Raw genomic sequence first — 20,438 nt, 5'->3', positions numbered from 1 at the left:
AATGTTTCCGCAATTATGGATAATTCAATTTTATGATTGAAGTTTTAGTAATATTAATTTCACTGATGCATTTCAGTTACAGTTGTGTATTTAAAACATGATCTTTGTCCTCCAGCATTTGTTTAACCAATGTTATTTTAGAAAACAGTCGATTCAATGAATTATAATATTGCATCGCCATAACCTTTACAAATATGTGATACATTTTGAATTTAGCCAAATGAGCAGGTCACCTACGAAACCAATAGATCTGTAGATCTGTAGTTGTTATTGTATCTGTAGTGTTATCAATTCCTCGTAGCGAAAAATGAGGTGACGAATTTAATTGATTTCAGCATTCGAAATATTCTGTTGCTTGGTGTCTCGCCCAACTTTGCTTCAATAACTGACAAAGAAATTATAACTCAATTCACTCCAGTTCCCAGTTGGGTCTGTACAACTTCAGTGTAGCTCAGAATCCAGTTCCTGCCAATCAGTGTAAAGAAACACACAGAAAATTCTGCCAAGGAAATGCAAAATTCATATACCTCATTATAGTAGGAGAGTAAATTCGTTATATTCATTCGAGTGGGAGACTAAGTAGCGATCAGTTGTATGGGTGTTTCAAGAAGAACCGAAACCAACAAACGTGGTTCGTTTGTGAAACACTTCCAAGAAAAATATGACCTGCTTGTTGGGTTAAACTGAACAAATCACAAGCACTGCTTTAGGCTTTCAACGACCAGATCACGCAAAATCGTATACAACAATTTGTTTGCCACACGCCACGGACGGAAACTGGGAAACAACCGAAAACGTCCCATCAGTCTTCATCACAAGAATGATAGCTGCTACGCACCAGGTCGAACAGTTTATTATTTAACAGAGGAATTGATGTGTCACTGCCCCATTTTGGTTTATTAATCGCCTAAAGATTATTTTAAGTATGGTTTTGACCTATTAATATCAGGGTGGAATGGATATTTCCAGAATATATTTGAACGAATGCAAGAAGTATAACTTTTAATGGAGAATATTTTGGCGAACCAATAAGGCTATTTGTATGAAGAATATGTTTCTCTCTCCTTTTTTTAATAAAAACTGCGAAGGTAGCCCTAATAACAAATAAGACAATACTATGAAATCCTTATGAATTTCTATCCGTGTCACGATGCACACTGCCAACGATTGTTTTTACCACCTCTCCAGGCAGCTTTTATGAAGGTGTCTACTTGTGATGTTAAAATATTTTTTATATTGTTGATCAAAATTCATGGACTCCATCAGTAATACTGAAACGTAGGTTCGCAGTTTAGTAAAATATCTGAAATAACGAGCATATATTGGGCACATCTCGTAACTGTTATGAGGCAGCAACATGTATCACGTTGTATAAAGCGGTTACTGAAAGCTATGAAATACAGTTTTCTGGATCCTCGAGTAATATTTCCAGCAGCCCAGTAAAGTAGTCTTCGAATCCAAACCTCGACTACAGATTCCGTCAGATCACAAACATTGCTGTATAACATTTGAGCCAAAGAAATGAATAATGCGTATCACCTGTGGTACCATGGAAACCCAGGCGAATGCCCCCCCCCCCCCATAGCATGATACCGACGTCGACAGGGACTGCCTCGTCGGCGCAGTGCATGTTTCCAGTAGCCTTTCGTATGAATGGCGGCCTAGTGTAAAAATAAATTTCATTCCTCTGACGAGGCGACCCGTTTCCTTTGACCTGCCTTCAATCTCAGTGATGCCATGCCAACTGGAACCGCAACTGAGTTGTCTTTGAGTCAACATGCGAAAACACAGGAGTCCTCTGAAGCGGAGCCCCAGGCTCAACAGTGAGCGCTGAACAGTTCCTGCACCACGATTGTACTCTGGCGTCAAATCTGCCACAGATAGCCGCCGACCCTGCTTTGCACTGCGCAGATGTTGCGAACATGTTCTGTGATGAGGCGTGGCCGTCCAACACTTCGTCTGCTACTTGTTATTTCAACATTCTTCAGCCACTTTCCATGGATTCTCACATCAGTAGCACGTTAGCAGCCCAAAACCTTCGCCGTTTCCCTGATACTTGTTCCCATTCGTAGGGCCACGGCAATCTGCCAGCTTTATCGTTGCTATCACAAATCCCCACTTGTCTCTTTTCCTCTTACGTAATATGTCCCAAGAGGAATGATCAATATTCAGGGATGTGACAGAAAGGCTCATTTGAAGCAAAATAAACTCCATTTGGTCATATGCCCTATTCGAAATAGTTCCATTTAATATCCATTTATTTGTGGACCACTGGGGCACACTTATGTACCTCAACTTCTTGTTGTTGTGGTCTTCAGTCCTGAGATTGGTTTGACGCAGCTCTCCATGCTCCTGTGCAAGCTTCTTCACCTCCCAGTACTTACTGCAACCTACATCCTTTTGAATCTGCTTAGTGTATTCATCTCTTGGCCTCCCTCTACGAGTTTTACCCTCCACGCTGCCTTCCAATGCTAAATTTGTGATCCCTTCATGCCTCAGAACATATCCTACCAACCGGTCCCTTCTTCTAGTCAAGTTGTGCCACAAACTCATCTTCTCCTCAATTCTATTCAGTACCTCCTCATTAGTTACGTGATCTACCCATCTAATCTTCAGCATTCTTCTATAGCACCACGTTTCGAAAGCATCAATTCCCTTCTTGTCCAAACTATTTATTGTCCTTGTTTCAATTGCATACATGGCTACACTCCATACAAGTACTTTCAGGAACGACTTCCTGACACTTAAATCTATACTCGATGTTAACAAATTTCTCTTCTTCAGAAACGCTTTCCTTGCCATTGCCAGTCTACATTTTATATCCTCACTACTTCGACCATCATCAGTTATTTTGCTCCCCAAATAGCAAAACTCCTTTACTACTTTAAGTGTCTCATTTCCTAATCTAATTCCCTCGGCATCATCCGACTTAATTCGACTACATTCCTTTATCCGCGTTTTGCTTCTGTTGATGTTCATCTTATATCCTCCTTTCAAGACACTGTCCATTCCATTCAACTGCTCTTCCAAGTCCTTGGCTGTCTCTGACAGAATTACAATGTCATCGGCGAACCTCAAAGTTTTTATTTCTTCTCCATTGATTTTAATACCTACTACGAATTTTTCTTCTGTTTCCTTTACTGTTTGCTCAATATACAGATTGAATAACATTGGGGAGAGGCTACAACCCTGTCTCACCCCCCTCCCAACCACTGCTTCCCTTTCATGCCACTCGACTCTTATAACAGCCATCTGGTTTCTGTACAAATTGTAAATAGCCTTTCGCTCCCTGTATTTTACCCCTGCCACCTTCAGAATTTGAAAGAGAGTATTCCAGTCAAAATTGTCAAAAGATTTCTCTAAGTTTACAAATTCTAGAAACGTAGGTTTGCCTTTCCTTAATCTTTCTTCTAAGATAGGTCGTAAGGTCAGTATTGCCTCACGTGTTCCAACATTTCTACGGAAATCCAAACTGAACTTCCCCGAGGTCGGCTTCTACCAGCTTTTCCATTCGTCTGTAAAGAATTCGCGTTAGTATTTTGCACCTGTGACTTATTAAACTGATAGTTCGGTAATTTTCACATCTGTCAACACCTGCTTTCTTTGGGCTTGGAATTATTATATTCTTCTTGAAGTCTGAAGGTATCTCGCCTGTCTCATATATCTTGCTCACCACATGGTAGAGTTTTGTCAGGACTGGCTCTCCCAAGGCTGTCAGTAGTTCTAATGGAATGTTGTCCACTCCCGGGGCCTTGTTTCTACTCATGTCTTTCAGTGCTCTGTCAAACTCTCCACGCAATATCGCATCTACCATTTCATCTTCATCTACATCCTCTTCCATTTCCATAATATTGCCCTCAAGTACATCGCCATTGTATGGACTCTCTATATACTCCTTCCACCTTTCTGCTTTCCCTTCTTTACTTATAACTGGGCTTCCATCTGAGCTCTTGATATTCATACAAGTGGCCCTCTTTTCTCCAAAGGTCTCTTTAGTTTTCCTGTTGGCAGTATCTATCTTACCCCTAGTGAGATAAGCCTCTACATCCGTACATTTGTCCTCTAGCCATCCCTGCTTAGCCATTTTACACTTCCCGTCGATTTCATTTTTGAGATGTTTGTATTCCTTTTTGCCCGCTTCATTACTGCACTTTTATATTTTCTCCTTTCATCAATTAAAGTCAATATTTCTTCTGTTACTCAAGGGTTTCTACTAGCCCTCGTCTTTTTATCTATTTGATCTTCTGCTGCCTCCACTACCTCATCCCTCAGAGCAACCCATTCTTCTACTACTGTATTTCTTTCCCCCATTCGTGACAATTGTTCCCTTATGCTCTCCTTGAAACTCTGTACGACCTCTGGTTTAGTCAGTTTATCCAGGTCCCATCTCCTTAAATTCCCACCTTTTTGCTGTTTCTTCAGTTTTAATCTACAGTTCATAACCAATAGATTGTGGTCAGAGTCCAAATCTGCCCCTGGAAATGTCTTACAATTTAAAACTTGGTTCCTAAATCTCTGTCTTACCATTATATAAGCTATCTGATACCTTCTAGTATCTCCAGGATTCTTCCATGTGTACAGCCTTCTGTTATGATTCTTGAACCAAGTGTTAGCTGTGATTAAGTTATGCTCTGTGCAAAATTCTACCAGACGGCTTCCTCTTTCATTTCTTACCCCCAATCCATATTCACCTACTATGTTTCCTTCTCTTCCTTTTCCTACTCTCGAATTCCAGTCACACATGACTATTAAATTTTCGTCTCCCTTCACTACCTGAATAATTTCTTTTATCTCATCATACATTTCATCAGTTTTTTCATCATCTGCAGAGCTAGTTGGCATGTTAACTTGTACTACTGTGGCAGGCGTGGGCGTCGTATCTATCTTGGGCACAATAATGCGTTCACTATGTTGTTTGTAGTAGCTTACCCGTTCTCCTATTTTTTATTCATTCTTAAACCTACTCCTTCATTACCCCTATTTGATTTTTTATTCACCTGACCAAAGTGTTGTTCCTCCTGCCACCGAACTTCACTAATTCCCGCTATATCTAACTTTAACCTATCCATTTCCCTTTTGAAATTTTCTAACCTACCTGCCCGATTAAGGGATCTGACATTCCACCCTCCGATCAGTAGAAGGCCAGTTTTTTTTCTCCGGATACGTCGTCCTCTTGAGCAGTCCCCGCCCGGAGATCCGAATAGGGGACTATTTTACCTCCAGAATATTTTACCCAAGAGGACGCCATCATCATTTAATCATACAATAAAGCTGCATGCCCTCGGGAAAAATTACGCCTGTAGTTTCCCCTTGCTTTCAGCCGTTCTCAGTACCAGCACAGCAAGGCCGTTTTGGTTAGTGTTACAAGACCAGATCAGTCAATCATCCAGACTGTTGCCCCTGCAACTACTGAAAAGGCTGCTGCCCCTCTTCGGGAAACACATGTTTGTCTGGCCTCTCAACAGATACCCCTCCGTTGTGGTTGCACCTACTGTACGGCCATCTGTATCGCTGAGGCACGCAAGCCTCCTCACCAACGGCAAGGTCCATGGTTCATGGGGGGAGGACTTCACCTTAATCACTGGATTTGTCATGATAGTACAAGTAACTGGTCAGCAAGACCGCCAGATGTTAAGCTATTAGATTTTTGCTTATGGAGTTGGATGGTCTGAAATGTAGAAACGAAAACTGAATTCTCAAGGTGTGCTGACTGGTCGCATCATGGACGTTGCTACCCTCAACAGGGAACATGCAGAGGCACTCGAACAAGCAAGGCAACATGTTCTTCGAAGAGAGCGGTAACACTCTGGGAGATTTGATCGTCTATTGTGAACTGTATAACATGTAATGTGACGTGTACGATAATGCTTAGAAGTGAATGTGTTAAAAATATGTATTTTTCAATTAATACTCTGAGAAACGCTTGATGTAATGTTTATTAACTGTTGCCGGTGTGTACATGCGTAAACCTGTAGTTGTATTCAATTCTACAGAAACTAAATAACTATAGACACGAGTTTCATTCTGTGTTGGAAGCAATTTGGACCAGGGCATAAGACCACAAGATTTTTTTTGTTTGAAGTTATCGGTCCTGTCACATCCCTGACTACTGGCCTTTCCTCCTGAGACAACCCGTGTGCTTCCCTTATCAGGTTACGTGTCGATAACGCCACGAGTGACAGTCTGTCTCCCCAGGACCGTGGTCATAAGGTTTCCGCTCATCGGAGTACACTGGCTGTACTGTTTTTATGTTTAGCATTTCAGTAGGAAGTTGCTAAACACTATATTGGCAGAAAAAGCACAGTGTGTTTTGTGCTTTTCGAAATTAAGTCTGCTGTTTCAGTTCAGCAGACGAACACCTGTCAGAGAAGCCTTAACGAACAACACGGTAAATGAGAGGAACTATATGTTAAAGAGCCCAGTAAACCTCAAAATGAATTGCCTGAAAAAGTTGCACTAATGAAGAGAATGACAGATGTGTCAGATATCTATTATGTAAATTGAAGGTGGAGTGGGAAGAAAGGAAAGGAAAAGGGAGAAACTGATGATATCAACTGCACCGGGACTTGATGCGGAATCAGCAGCGACGAGTGAAAACGTGTGCTGTACCGGTGACTTTGATCCGGAATCTACATCTACATCTACATGACTACTCTGCAATCCACCTTCACAATAAATCTCTGTTATTCCATCGCCGATGAGTGAGCGGAAAAATGAACATCTATATCTTTCCGCGTGGGCCCGGTTTTTTTTTTTTTTGTTTTATTATGATGATAGTTTCTCCCTCTGCAGATCGGTATCAACAAAATATTTTTACTTTCGGAGGAGAAAGATGCTGATTGAAACTTTGTAAGAAGATCCCGTCTCAACGAGAAACGCCTTGCTTCTAATGATGTTCACCCCAAATCCTGTATCATGTCCGTGACACTCTCTCTCCCGTTTCTCGTGTTTCTCGATAATATAAAACATGCTGCCCTTCTTTGAACTTTCTTGATGTAGCCCGTTAATCCTATTTGTTAAGGACCCACACCGCGCAGCAGTACTTCAAAGAAGGACGGACAAGCGTGGTGTATGCAGTCTCTTAAGTAGATCTGTTTCATCTTCTAAGTATTCTGTCAACAAAACGCACTCTTCGATCCACCTTCTCAACAATATTTTCGATGTGTTCCAATTTAAGTTGTTCGTAACAGTAATTCCTAGGTAATTAGTTTAATTTACTGCCTTTAGATTTGATTGGTTTATTGTGTAACCGATATTTAATGGATTCCTTTTAGCACTCATGTGGATGACGTCACACTTTTCATTGCCAACTGTCGCACCTTGCAGGTATCTTCTGCAATTGGTCTTGATCTTCTGGTGACTTTACAGACGATAAATGACAGCGTCATCTGCAATCAGCCAGAGATGGCAGCTCAGATTGTCTCCTAAATGCGGGTCGTTGTGGCCCAGCGGTTCTAGGCACTTCAGTCCGGAACCGCGCTGCTACTACAGTCGCAGGTTCGAATCCTGTCTCGGGCACGTATGTGTGCTATGTCCTTAGGTTAGTTAGATTTGAGCAGTTCTAAGTCTAGCGGACAGATGACCTCAGATTCGAAATTGAAGCGAAATTAAAGTAGATAGTTCGTGTGAAATAGTATGGGTAGAGGTTATACCCGACAATCGGACTAAACTATTAATTGCATCGTTTTACCGATCCCCCGACTCAGAAGATATAGTTGCTGATCAGTTCAAAGAAAACTTGAGTCTCATTTCAAATTAGTACCCCGCTCATACAATTATAGTCTGAGGTGACTTCAATCTACCCCCGAAATACTGGTAAAATTATACGTTTAAAGCCGGCGGCAGGCATAAAACGTCATCCGAAATTGTACTGAATGCTTTCTCAGAAAATTATTTTGAACAATTAGTTCATGAGCCCACTCGAAGCGTAAATGGTAGCGAAAGAATACTTGATCTTTTAGCAACAAATAAGCCTGGACAAATAATGAGTACTGTGACGAATACAGGAATTAGCGACCACAAGACGGTTGCTGCTAGGCTGAATACCGTAACACCTAAACCATAAAAAAGAAACGCAAAGTATATCTATTTAAAAAAGCTGATAAAATGCTCTTAACGCCTTTTTAAGAGACTGTCTTCACTCCTTCCGATCTGATCATGTAAGTGTAGAAAAGCTGTGGAATGTTTTCAAAGAGATAGTATGGACAGCATTTGAGATATATACCACATAAATTGCAAGATACCTCGTGTGGGAGGGAGAAAGAGGTGTCAATTTTGACTTAAATTCTATAAATGAAATGCAAGGAGTGCTGTTCAGCATATAAGTGGTTGATTCACTGAAACTGCATTAAATGACACATGCAGTAATTATTGAAATTTTATCAATTTCATTTAACAATCACTCACAAATTATTCAAATAATGATAAACAAAAATAAAAAATTTGGGTCGCCAGATACTGTAGAAAGTGTCAAATAAAAAAACAACAAATAGAATTGAATTGGCACCAAGAGCTCACAACAAGTGAATTATATAAGGTGCCTGCCCTGGTATTTGCCTTTTAACATTAGCATTATATGACTTCATTCTAATTTAACATAGAAATAAATTACGCGAGATGGGTTGACCTGGTGTATTAAATGAGGAAGGAATAAAAAAAATAACAGCTGAAAATATGACTCTCTTAACGGACAATCGGTGAATACTGTGCCTTGCGTCTGTATGAGCATCTGACACGTTGCAAAGAAATTGAGGAAAGCGAAAGAAGAATGCGGAGCTAAGAAGGCGGGCGTTTTCTTTATTACCATGTTCATAGCGTGGTCGGCGTAGCGGTGGAGTCGGCTGATTGCGTGCGGCTGCGTCAAGACTCTGCCGGCGTCGTAGTTGATAGCGTCTAACATGCCCTTCGCTGAAAATAGTGACCGAAACCTGCTACTGCAAGTTATCATTACTGGACGACGGTATGCGTCCATCTTCAAGTGCAAACCTACGTGAAACTGCATTAAACAAAGCTCAAAACTGTTCTAACGGTACTACCATCACCGGACATGTAGTAAATCAAAATGTGATCCTGAGTTAAGAAGCTCTTGATAACGCGCACAGTGAGTGAAGCTTGCCTACTAGGATCTAACAAACTTAGCTCCCTATGCTGTTTGCGATGAATGCAAAGTGCATTGTCTCATGACAAGCGATAAGAAAATCCTTGCGACTTATCGGAAGCAGTCAAGAGTGAACTCCTGCCTCCTCAGAGGCAATATTCAGAATCCCCATACTAGTACGCTCCTCGCACCTGGAGAGAGAGAGCCGCTCCCCTCCAGCGTCTTGTCTCCGCCCTTCCACAAATTACGTAGCTCGTACCATTTTTCAAAGCGAACATTAGATTCTTGCCAGTGAAGAAGTCCCTTTCAAAATTTCCTCCCTCCTTGCCATCGCATTCCACGAGGAAAATAGAGCGCTACTCTTTGTGAGACAGAGTATACAAATAAACCAAGACTTCTCCCTTTGAGTATTGCCGATACGTTCCCAGGTGCTCTGCTCGCGGGAAACGGCCAAAATTCGCCGGGCCACTTGAGATTCTTGGACACTCAAGTCGTGCTGTTGCTATTCAACTTGCTGCTCTGTCCGCGTTACCTAGAATCGTGACAAAACTGTTTTTCGCTCTAAGTTTGTAGTTTCCGCTGCCTCGGGCACACGTGCGAATGTCCACGGCTTCCCTTGGCAGCGTGTTGATGTATGCAGCGTCTTCGCCTGTCGCTAATCCTGTGGGGGCCTGCCCTCTGTGAAGTGTGCCGACATGGGCGCGAGACCGCCGCTCGCCCGTGGGCGCACTACCTGTGTCCACCTGGTCGCCGGGCTTCCCAGTTAGGAACGCATCAAAAGAATTCCTTTCATGCACAAAATGTACCAAGTTTGCAAAGAGAAGACTCATAGCCCTATACCAGGGCCGCACAAACACGGAAAACCGCACTCGTGCAAAGCAAGGTGCAGCGAGTGCCTGCACAGTGCATCGGTTCAACTCGGCATACTTCGCCTCAGCTCGGCTTGCTAGGTGAGGCGGACGCTATGCGCTGCCGAATGCGTTGCCGGACGGCTTAGTCAATATTGGAATACGTAAGCGCAAGACAATTATCGGAATAATGGAACCATCTGCTCCAAAAAAAGGGAAAATTGCCGAAAGTCAATTTAAACCGGAATGGGAACTCTCCTACTTTTTTGTGCGTTCTGACGATAAAGCCAAATGTCTAACCTGCGGTACACTAATTACATGTGTCAGAAAATCGTCTATTGAAAGGCACTACAGCAAATTGCATTCAGAAAAGTATAGTGATATAACAGGGGATGCCAGAGAGGAAGAATTACGGAAGTTGCAAACTCTTGCAGAAGAGAATTCTGTATCTACAAACGAGGTTTGTTGCAAGTAATTTAGCATTTATATTTTGGTTAACGGTCATGCGAAACGACATAACATTTGTTTAGATTCCTTAGTTTTCGTTTTCGCATAAATTATTTCTAACGTATCTTTTTTTCTCTACTTCAGGGTGAAGAAGATGAGGGGTGTAGCGAAAGGACTCTCAGAGCTAGTTAAAAAGTTGCTCTACGTTTAGCAAGAGCTGGGAGGTCATTTATGGACGGGCCATTAACAAAAAACATTATGTTGGACGTAGTAGAGACAATGAATCCCACATTAGCTCCCGCGTACAGCAGAATACCACTTTCCAGAATGACAATACATCGGAGAATCAACAACATTGCTGAGAATTTGCATGAACAACTGGCAGCCAAAATTGAAAGCTTCCTAGCGTACTCCATCGCACTTGATGAGTCCACGGATATTAACGACACGGCTCAGTTAGCAATATTTTTGCGTGGCGTAGACGACGACCTACATGTAACGGAAGAGCTCCTGGATATGATTTCGTTGAAGGACACTGTTACAGGGGCGGATATTTTAGCAGCTGTTGAAATGGCAGCTGAAGGAATAGGACTCCCTTGGGAAAAGCTGTTTTCCGTAACCACAGACGGGACACCAGCAATGCGCGGTAAAGCAAAAGGGTTTATTGGCCTACTGCGGAGAAACTTAACATGCCGAATTTTCCTTCCATTCATTGTTTTGCACACCAAGAGGCTCTTTGTGCGAAAGTTATCGGTCTTCAAGATGCGATGAAGGTAGTGGTGCGTATCGTGAACTACATTCGTTCTCATGGACTCACTCATCGTCAATTCAAAGAATTTTTGATTTGCTTTGAAGAGGAGTATCCAGATATTCCCTACCACGCTGAGGTGCGCTGGCTGAGCAAAGGGAAGGTGATTTCCCGAATTTTTCGACTACGCCACACTGTGGCTCGGTTTTTGGAGAGCAAAGGACGTCTGGAGCCACTTTTTCATGACCCTGAATGGGTAGCTGATTTAGGATTTTTAGCAGACATTATGGCTCTCCTAAATGATTTAAGTCTGAAATTCCAAAAAGAAAACAGTCTCATCAACGATATTATCAGCAAAATAAACGCTTTCCAGTATAAACTGAAGTTCCTCAAAAACAACCTTTCAGAGAAAAATACACAACACTTTCTTGAATTAGGTAAGCGAGATATAAATTGTACCTTTATTAAAACAGCCCGATTTTTATAACCGCTCTAATCAAAACGGTACTATGTTTTTGTTTGACAGCATCTGTGCAGTAAGGAGCGCGCTTTGAAAAATACGTCGAGGAGCTACAATCCCTTGAAAATACGTTTAACGACCGATTCCAGGTAATGTGCCCGTATATGACATACAGCTAAATAAAGGAGATTGCGTTACATATGCGAGTGTAACATTACATTAAAACCAATAGTAAACAAGGTTCGCAGAAGAGCTTCTGTAAAGTTTGGAAGGTAGGAGGCGAGGTACTGGCAGAAGTAAAGCTGTGAGACCGGGCGTGAGTCGTGCTTCGGTAGCTCAGATGGTAGAGCACTTGGCCGCGAAAGGCAAAGGTCCCGAGTTCGAGTCTCGGTCGGGCACACAGTTTTAATCTGCCAGGAAGTTTCATATCAGCGCACACTCCGCTGCAGAGTGAAAATCTCATTCTGGAAACATCCCCCAGGCTGTGGCTAAGCCATGTCTCCGCCATATCCTTTCTTTCAGGAGTGCTAGTTCTCCAAGGTTCGCAGGAGAGCTTCTGTAAAGTTTGGAAGGTAGGAGACGAGGTACTGGCAGAAGTGAAGCTGTGAGACCGGGCGTGAGTCGTGCTTCGGTAGCTCAGATGGTAGAGCACTTGCCCGCGAAAGGCAAAGGTCCCGAGTTCGAGTTTCGGTCGGGCACACAGTTTTAATCTGCCAGGAAGTTTCATATCAGCGCACACTCCGCTGCAGAGTGAAAATCTCATTCTGGAGTAAACATTACATGTTTATTAAAATCTATCGCATTTTAGTACTTCCAAACAACGGCTTACATTACTTTCATTTATTAACATTGGCTTTGTTATTGTTTCAGGAAATTAGCTACTTGCAGCCAATTCTCGACGTTTTTGTGATACCTTTTTCGATGGATATTGAAAATGCGCCTTCAGATTTACATTTCGAACTATTTGTTTTGCAAAGCGATGTTCACCGAAAGGATGTGTTTTACAATACAAAAGGTTTGCTCCATTTCTACCAGAATTTGCAGAAGGAAGAATTTCCCAACTTACACAGAGAAGCAGTGAAGATTATTTCTATGTTTGGTTCCATTTGTGTAAGTGAAAGGTTTTTTTCTGTTTTGTCTTGTACAAAAACTAGATTGCGTGCGAGTATTTCTAATTGTAATTTAAAAAATTCTCTCAGAATTGCTGTCAGCCAATCTCTTGTTCCAGATCTTAGTAGCATAATTGCAAATAAAATAAAGAGCACATAGGAAGATACATTCGTGTTGAAACTAAATTTAAAATTATTACCATTACAGTTATTATATAAATCTCTTTTGTACCGGTACACCAAACTAAGCTCTCCACCTAGTGTACATTAGTATTTGGCAATGACGAAGACAACAGGGTAAAAGCTTTTAAACAGTTCGAGACAGGCGGCGCGAGCGACACAAGCTAAGGGAGTGAGAGGCAGCGCTGTTGCGCAAAACCGAGGAGTGGGGAGTCTGCACCGTCGTCAACATAGCGCAGCCGTCTTCTGCACTCTGCACTGTGCGATGCATCGGTGCATGCACTTTGTGCGGCCGTGCCCTATACCGATGCTTATTGACACAATAATTCACCTCCATCACACTTCATACATTGCAATAAACTAATGACTGATTTTAAAAGCAATTATCTCCTTTAATTATAAACATGAAAAGATTTGACGCTTTTCAAAATTAATAAGTGATGGTACTGATCCCCCATGGTACACAAAACGGGTCAGATCGCTGCTGCAGAAACAACGAAAAAAAGCATGCGAAATATAAAAGAACGCAAAATCTACACGATTGGCGAAGTTTTACAGAAGTTCGATATATGGCGATTACTTCAATGCGAAAGGCTTTTAATAATTTCCCTAATGTAATTCTGTCTCGAAATCTGGCAGAAAACCCAAAGAAATTCTGCTCATACATAAAGCACACCAGTGGCAAGACGCAATCAATACCTGCACTGCGCGAAAACGACGGTGAAGTCACTGACGACAGTGCCACTAAAGCAGAATTAATAAACGCGGTTTTTCCGAAACTCATTCACCAAACAAGACGAAGTAAATATCCCCGAATTCCAATCAAGAACAACTGCAAAGATGAGAAACATAGAAGTAGATATCCTCGGTGTAACGAAGCAGCTTACATCACTTAATAAAGGCAGGGCCTCCGGTCCAGATAGTATATGTCAGGTTCCTTTCAGAGTATGCTGATAAAATAGCTCCATATTTAGCAGTTGTATACAACCACTCGCTCACACAAAGATCCTTACCTAAAGACTGGAAAATTGCTCAAGTCACACCAATACCCAAAAAGGGAAGTAGGAGTAATCCGCTGAATTACAGGTCTATATCACTAACTCGATTTGCTGCAGGGTTTTGGAACATATACTGCATTCGAACATTATGAAGTAACTCGAAGAAAATGATTTATTGACACATAGTCAGCACGGTTTCAGAAAATAACGTTCAAGTGAAACACAAGTGGGTCTTTATACTCATGAAGTAGTAAGTGCTATCGGCAGGGGATGTCAAAATAATTCCATATTTTTAGATTTCCAGAAGGCTTTCGACACCGTTCCTCACAAGCGTCTTCTAAGCAAACTGCGTGCCTACGGAGTAACAGCTCAGTTGCATGATTGGATTCGTGATTTCCTGTCAGAAGGGTCACAGTTCGTAGTAATAGACGGAAAGTCACCGAGTAAAACTGAAGTAATATCCAACGTTCCCCAAGGAAGTGTTTTAGGCCCTCTATTGTTCCAGATCTATATTAACGACTTAGGAGACAATTTGAGTAGCTGTCTTAGATTGTTTGCAGATGATGCTGCCATTTACCGTCTTGTAAAGTCATCAGATGATCAAAACGACTTGCAAAATGATTTAGATAAGATATCTGTATGGTGCGAAAAGTGGCAGTTGACCCTGAATAAGGAATAGTGTGAAGTTATTCACATGAATACTAGAGGAAATCAGCTAAAATTCGATTTCGCGATAAGTCACACAAATCTGAAGGCTAAATTCAACTAAATACTTAGGGATTACAATTACAAATAAGCTAAATTGGAATGATCACATAGATAATATTGTGGGTAGAGCAAACCGAAGACTGCGATCCATTGGCAGAACACTTAGAAGGTGCAACAGGTCTACTGAAGAGACTGCTTACACCACGCTTGTCCGCCCTGTTCTTGAGTATTGCTGTGCGATGTGGGATCCGCATCAGTTGGGACTGACGGATGACATCGAACAAGTACAAAGAAGGGCAGATCGTTTTGTATCATTGCAAAATAGGGGAAGTAGTGTCACAGACACGATACGTCAATTGGAGTGGCAATCATTAAAACAAAGGCGTTTTTCGTTGCAACGGGGTCTTCTCAGGAAATTTCAATCACCAGTTTTTAACTGCGATTGCGAAAACATTCTGTTGGCACCCACCTACATAGGAAGAAATGATCATCACGATAAAATAAGACAAATCAGGGCTCGCACAGAAAAATTTAAGTACTCGTTTTTCCCGCGTGCCGTTCGTGAGTGGAACGGTAGAGAGACAGCTTGAAGGTGGTTCATTGAACCTTCTGCCAGGCACTTTATTGTGAATAGCAGAGTAATCACGAAGATGTAGATGTAGATGTTAAGTCCCACAGTTTTTATAGCCATTTGAACCATTTCGAGTGTCAGTAGAGCGTTCTCTTCGAGATAATTGTCAGTGTTCAAACACAACATATGTTCAAACTTTTGCTGCATATTGACGTTAATAATATGAGCATATAATTTAGTAAATTACTGCTACTGCCTTTCTTGAATATTGGTGCGAGCTGTACAAGTTTCCAGTCGTTGTGTACGGATCTTTCGTGGAGCGAGCGGTTGTATATGATCGTTAGTTATCTAGCTGTTGCACCAGCACACTCTGAAAGGAACTTAATTGGTGCACATTCTGAACCGAAAGACTTGCTTTTGTTAAATGATTTAAGTTGCTTCACTACTCTGAGAACATCTGCTTCTGAGTTACTCGTGCTGGCATCTGTTCTTGATTCGATTCCTGGAATATGTACTTCCTTCTCATTGGTGAAGGAATTTCGGAAAGCTATGTTTAGTAACTCTGCCTTGACAGCACTGACACGATTGCATTTCTTTTGCTATCGTGCAGAGACGACACTGATTTTAGCTGGCCGCTAGCATACTTTATATACGACCGGAATCTCTTCCAGTTTTGTGCCAGGTTTCGAAATAAAGTTTCGTTGCGAAAACTATTATAAGGGTCTCTCGTTGAAGTCCGTGCTACATTCCGAGCTTCTGTAAAAGATCGCCAATCTTGGTGATTTCACGTTCGTATAAATTTGGCATACTTTTTTCGTTGTTTCTGCAACAGTGTTCTGACCTGTTTTATGTACCATGGTGGATTAGCTTCACCGATTGTTAATTTATTTGGTATAAGTCTCTCAGTTGCTGTAGATACTATTTCTCTGAATTCAAGCTACATCTGGTCTGCACATAAATTATTAATTTGGAGGAGTAGAGATTGTCTCTCAGGAAGGCTTCAAGCGAATTTTTATCTGCTTTCTTGAATAGATATATTTTTCTTTTGTTTATGAGGATTGTATTCAGTCTGCTACGACAACCCTGTGTTCACTAATCCCTATATCCATTTTTACGTTCGTTATTATCTCCGGACTACTTGTTGCTAGGAGGTCAAGAGCCATTCCGGTTCAGAGCGTAGTGTGGACTGTTGGGGTTGGGCTGGGTTGTTTGGGGGTAGAGACCAAACAGCGAGGTCATCGGTCTCATCGGATTAGGGAATGACGGGGAAGGAAGTCGGCCGTGCTCTTTCAAAGGAATCATCCCGGCATTTGCCTGGAGCGAATTAGGGAAATCGCGGAAAACCTAAATCAGGATGGCCGGACGCGGGATTGAACCATCGTCCTGCCGAATGCGAGTCCAGTGTGCGAACCAGTACGCCACCACGCTCGGTAGTGTGGACTGTGTCATTGTGAGTGGATCAGTACAAAAGTGACGATGGTACTCAAAGTGAAGCAGCAGGTGTTCGCTGTGGGAAGTTACATGACAAAAAAGTCGTGGAAACGGTGTGGTCAGTTGTTTGCTGATAAGTTTCATGATGTCAAAGTGCCAGCGAAGAGTGCCATGCAACGCTTGATTCGAAAATGGCGTCAGACGGGATCTGTTTTCAGCAAATCAAAAAACATTCCGAAACGTACCCGCACACCAGAAAATCTGCTTGTAGTTCACCAGAGGATGCTTCAGAGTCCTATCAAATCATCCCGAAGCCTGCCGGAAGAGACCGGCATATCACGGCGATCATACGGACAAAAACTCCACCTCGACCTGCATATGCATCCCCAGCGAGTGTCTGTTGTTCATGCATTAGAACCAGCAGATGCTGCTCAGCGCCTCCAGTTACGCGAGCGGCTGTTCAGTGAGATAACAATGAATGGCTTGCATATGAACCTGTTCTTTCTATCTGGTTTCACCTGATTGGTTATGTGAAGTCACAGAATCACAAGTTTTCGGCAGCGGAGAATCCGCATAACTTCCACGAAACACCACTGCATGATCGAAAGGTTGGTGTTTGGTGTGCAGTGTCCATGTCGCATTATTGGTTCCAATTTCTTTCATCGTACGCTAACTTCGGCGCGTTACATTCCCTACATTTTGAAACCATTTGTGGTAGCACTAGCGGAGGAGGAAAAAACAGTTACTTCCAACAGACTGGAGCAACTACCCATACAGCTAGCCGACCGAACCTTGGAGTACATTTGCACACTCTTCATCGTGGCAGGATTGTTAACAGAACTCACTCTGGCCACCCAGGACACCTGATTTGTCCGTATGCGATTAATTAGAGTGGAGGGCCCACCAGTCTAAGGTGCACCGCAACAACCCTCGGAGTCTTCAAGAACTACAGCTGATCATTTCGGATGAGACTGCAACAGTTCCAGCAGTCCAACTTCGATCCGCCTCCAACAGCTTGCTGACTAGGGCCCTGAAGTGCAAAGAGATGAATCGTGGTCATTTTCAACGTCTCCTGTAGTCAGGTTAGTACTGTACTTCCTTTCCTCTGCTGTGTTTCTTTGTATCCTGAAACCCCGTTCTCCAGCCCACTTTTATTTGCCCGAACCTGTAGTAGACTTGCTACGGGAAACGTTATAAAGAGGCGTGATTTTCACTGATAAGTTTATTTTCCATGACAACGGCTCCGAAAATCTGAAATGTGTCTTAAAGTTGATTTCAGAGAGAAATGCGAGGTGACTGAGTTCGTCTGTGTTGTCCCCAGAATGGAAGTGTGGCGCTGGTAAAGTGACACAAGAGTTATGGGTCTCTGTTTATAGAAAAAAATTGCTTAGAGTGGTAGATAAATACTCATGCTCTAATTGCTCTATATCACAAAAGTGGATACAATGAATCAAGTTTCTTTCTAAGCTGTAGCTACAATTGTATCCTACACGACTCAATATCACCAACAGAAACAAAGCACTGTTCGCAGAGAATTTCGCTACAAATAGTGCCCGCACTGGAGATTATCAGACCTACGAAAACTTACCTCTTCTGACAATTCTATTAGAAATTTTTAAAAAAATTGTTTTTTGAGAAGAGATACTATTATTCTGCCGAATACGGTCACTAACATCAGTAAATTAGGTATTTCAATGCAAAAGTAGAAACTCAGTTCTCGTAAATTTAATCATTTTGCAGACATATAAAGATACGGTGAAGGAAGTTCGTACTTACTGTAGCAGCAGGTCCGTGTGCTTGCGAAATCTCGGCTCCGTGGTATTTTTATAGTGGACCGGACGCTTTATCGTCACTTGAGCAGCCAATAGGCCACAGGGTCATTCGAGCACGTTCTCCTGATATCTTCAAGTGCTAGCTAATCGATACCCGGGAATCACTTGTCCATTAATTGTGAAATCAGTTCACAAAATATACGTGCTAGATACAAAGCGACTGGTTTTATTGTAGGGATGACACGATTATTAATTTTTAAAACACCAAACCTGTTTCAAGAATTGTGTGGCAATGGATTCCTTTTTGAGTGAGACAACGCCTAAAATCGAGAAAAGTCTAATTAAAAAGAAATTGCTAGTGTGAGGGAGGCCTAAACGGTGATGGACAGAACTGAAAGATGGTCGTTAAGTCGGTGTTCCATATCTGTGGTTTTCATTTGTTTCCTGCAATTGTAAATCATTATCAGCTTTACTGCACTGGGACAAAGATACAAGACCGCGCTGCACGAGTAGGGGATAAGATCCTTGACTCTGTTTTTAATGTAAACTGAGGTGCGCTTGCTTGTCCGTCAATTGTACAGGGCTGAGACATTCTTATTTGAGGCATAGTAGCCTGCAGTTGAGTATTAGAGAAGGAACTCTAATGTTTGTAGATCTGGGAGAAAATATCTGAAATACTTTATTACGGAGATGAAAACTAGTTTATAAAGCTATTTGATTGATTGTATTGACGGAAAAGTTTGTTGGAGTACTATTTCAAGGTCACTCATGTAAGTGTAAGAATGAAGTGTTTGTCAGAACTATCAACACAAGGAAGTCTTTGTCCCTTAGATAAGTAATAATATTCAAGATTTCTTTTAATTTGATCTCTTTGTTTCCGTTACGTCACCAATTACGTAATTGGTTGAAAAGTTTGTAATTTTTGTAATGAGGGAATTTCGTAATTTTTAGACTCTTCTTATGTTGTACCGTCTTTTTTGACAATAACCAGTGTTTAACATTTCGAGAACACTTTTCTTTGAAGCAAAGCTCTTCTCCATGATCCCTTGTGAAGTTTTAAATATAGTAATTTGTCGTGTGTGTATCCTACCTTACTACACTCGCTTATTATTTCTGACAAGCAAGGAAAAAATTGCAGTAGATTTTTTTTTGTTTAGGTGCTGCGTTTGCTGATTTCAATTCGCTTTCTAGAACATCAGTCCATCAGACCGTGTATACTGAGCAAGAAGTAGGTTACTTTTCTTTCAAGGGTCTGTCTTGTGGGCAAACAGTACGTCGTCAGAATTTTCGAGTGTTGTACTAACTAAGCGAATTAATTTACAGTGAACAGTGAAGGGAATATTAAATAGTTATTTTTTTGTGTTGAATAGTATTTTATTTTGTGGATATTTCAAGTCAGATATTGCACTTCATTTCACGTAACTTTCACAACGTACTTCAATATCCAGCTTCAGTTAAATATTTTTCACTGAGTGCACAATTCGTTTCTTTTGGGATTTAATTAGATTCATTTTCATTATTTCACATTCAGAACTTCATTAAGATTTAAGTTTTCTTTCATGACTCCGTTCACACGCGCCGCACAGGACCAAACAAGAGTCAGTTTTGTTTAGCAGTTGAATTCGATAGCTAAAGCTTATGTTACACGAGGAGCAAGTTTTTGAAAAAAAACGATATTCAGTATTTCACATATAGATAAATTATATACGAAGCTTACGCATATATTTGAATGGATACCACCTCCAATACGAAACCGCAGCAGATCACATTGTCCTTGGAAGGGTAACGTGAAGTAAAGAATAGTGAATTTCAGATTACGAGAGCAGGGTATCCAGAAGTCAACATACTACCAGCAACTCATTAACGTACCGGTTAGTCCTGTTTACAATGGTAATACTTCCTTTTTCAGTAGAGTAGCAATGGACAGACACTAGTCTGTGCAACAATCGCCAGATACGATTCTCCCTGACTAGTGCTCGATTACGTCACATTTGTACACCACGTACAACGTTCGGTAGAACAAATGTTGAAGTGACAATAACTCCGTAGAGGAGTCTTAGGTTCGGCTA

At 41.6% G+C, this 20,438-nt stretch overlaps 1 protein-coding gene across 1 annotated transcript in view; it reads right to left on the bottom strand.

The window, feature by feature from the left end:
* Window positions 1-18,390, bottom strand: part of LOC124789841 (zinc carboxypeptidase-like) — a 70,029-nt gene extending 51,639 nt beyond the window's left edge. Inside the window, exon 1 of the mRNA XM_047257348.1 lies at window positions 18,374-18,390. The gene's annotated coding sequence lies outside the window, so the exon portion shown is untranslated. The remainder of the gene's footprint in view (window positions 1-18,373) is intronic.
* Window positions 18,391-20,438: the final 2,048 nt, after the last annotated feature.

The sequence above is a fragment of the Schistocerca piceifrons genome, chromosome 3 (genome assembly GCF_021461385.2).
Source record: "Schistocerca piceifrons isolate TAMUIC-IGC-003096 chromosome 3, iqSchPice1.1, whole genome shotgun sequence".
Taxonomy (NCBI): Eukaryota; Metazoa; Arthropoda; class Insecta; order Orthoptera; family Acrididae; genus Schistocerca; species Schistocerca piceifrons.
This window is presented reverse-complemented; position numbering and strand designations above follow the sequence as displayed.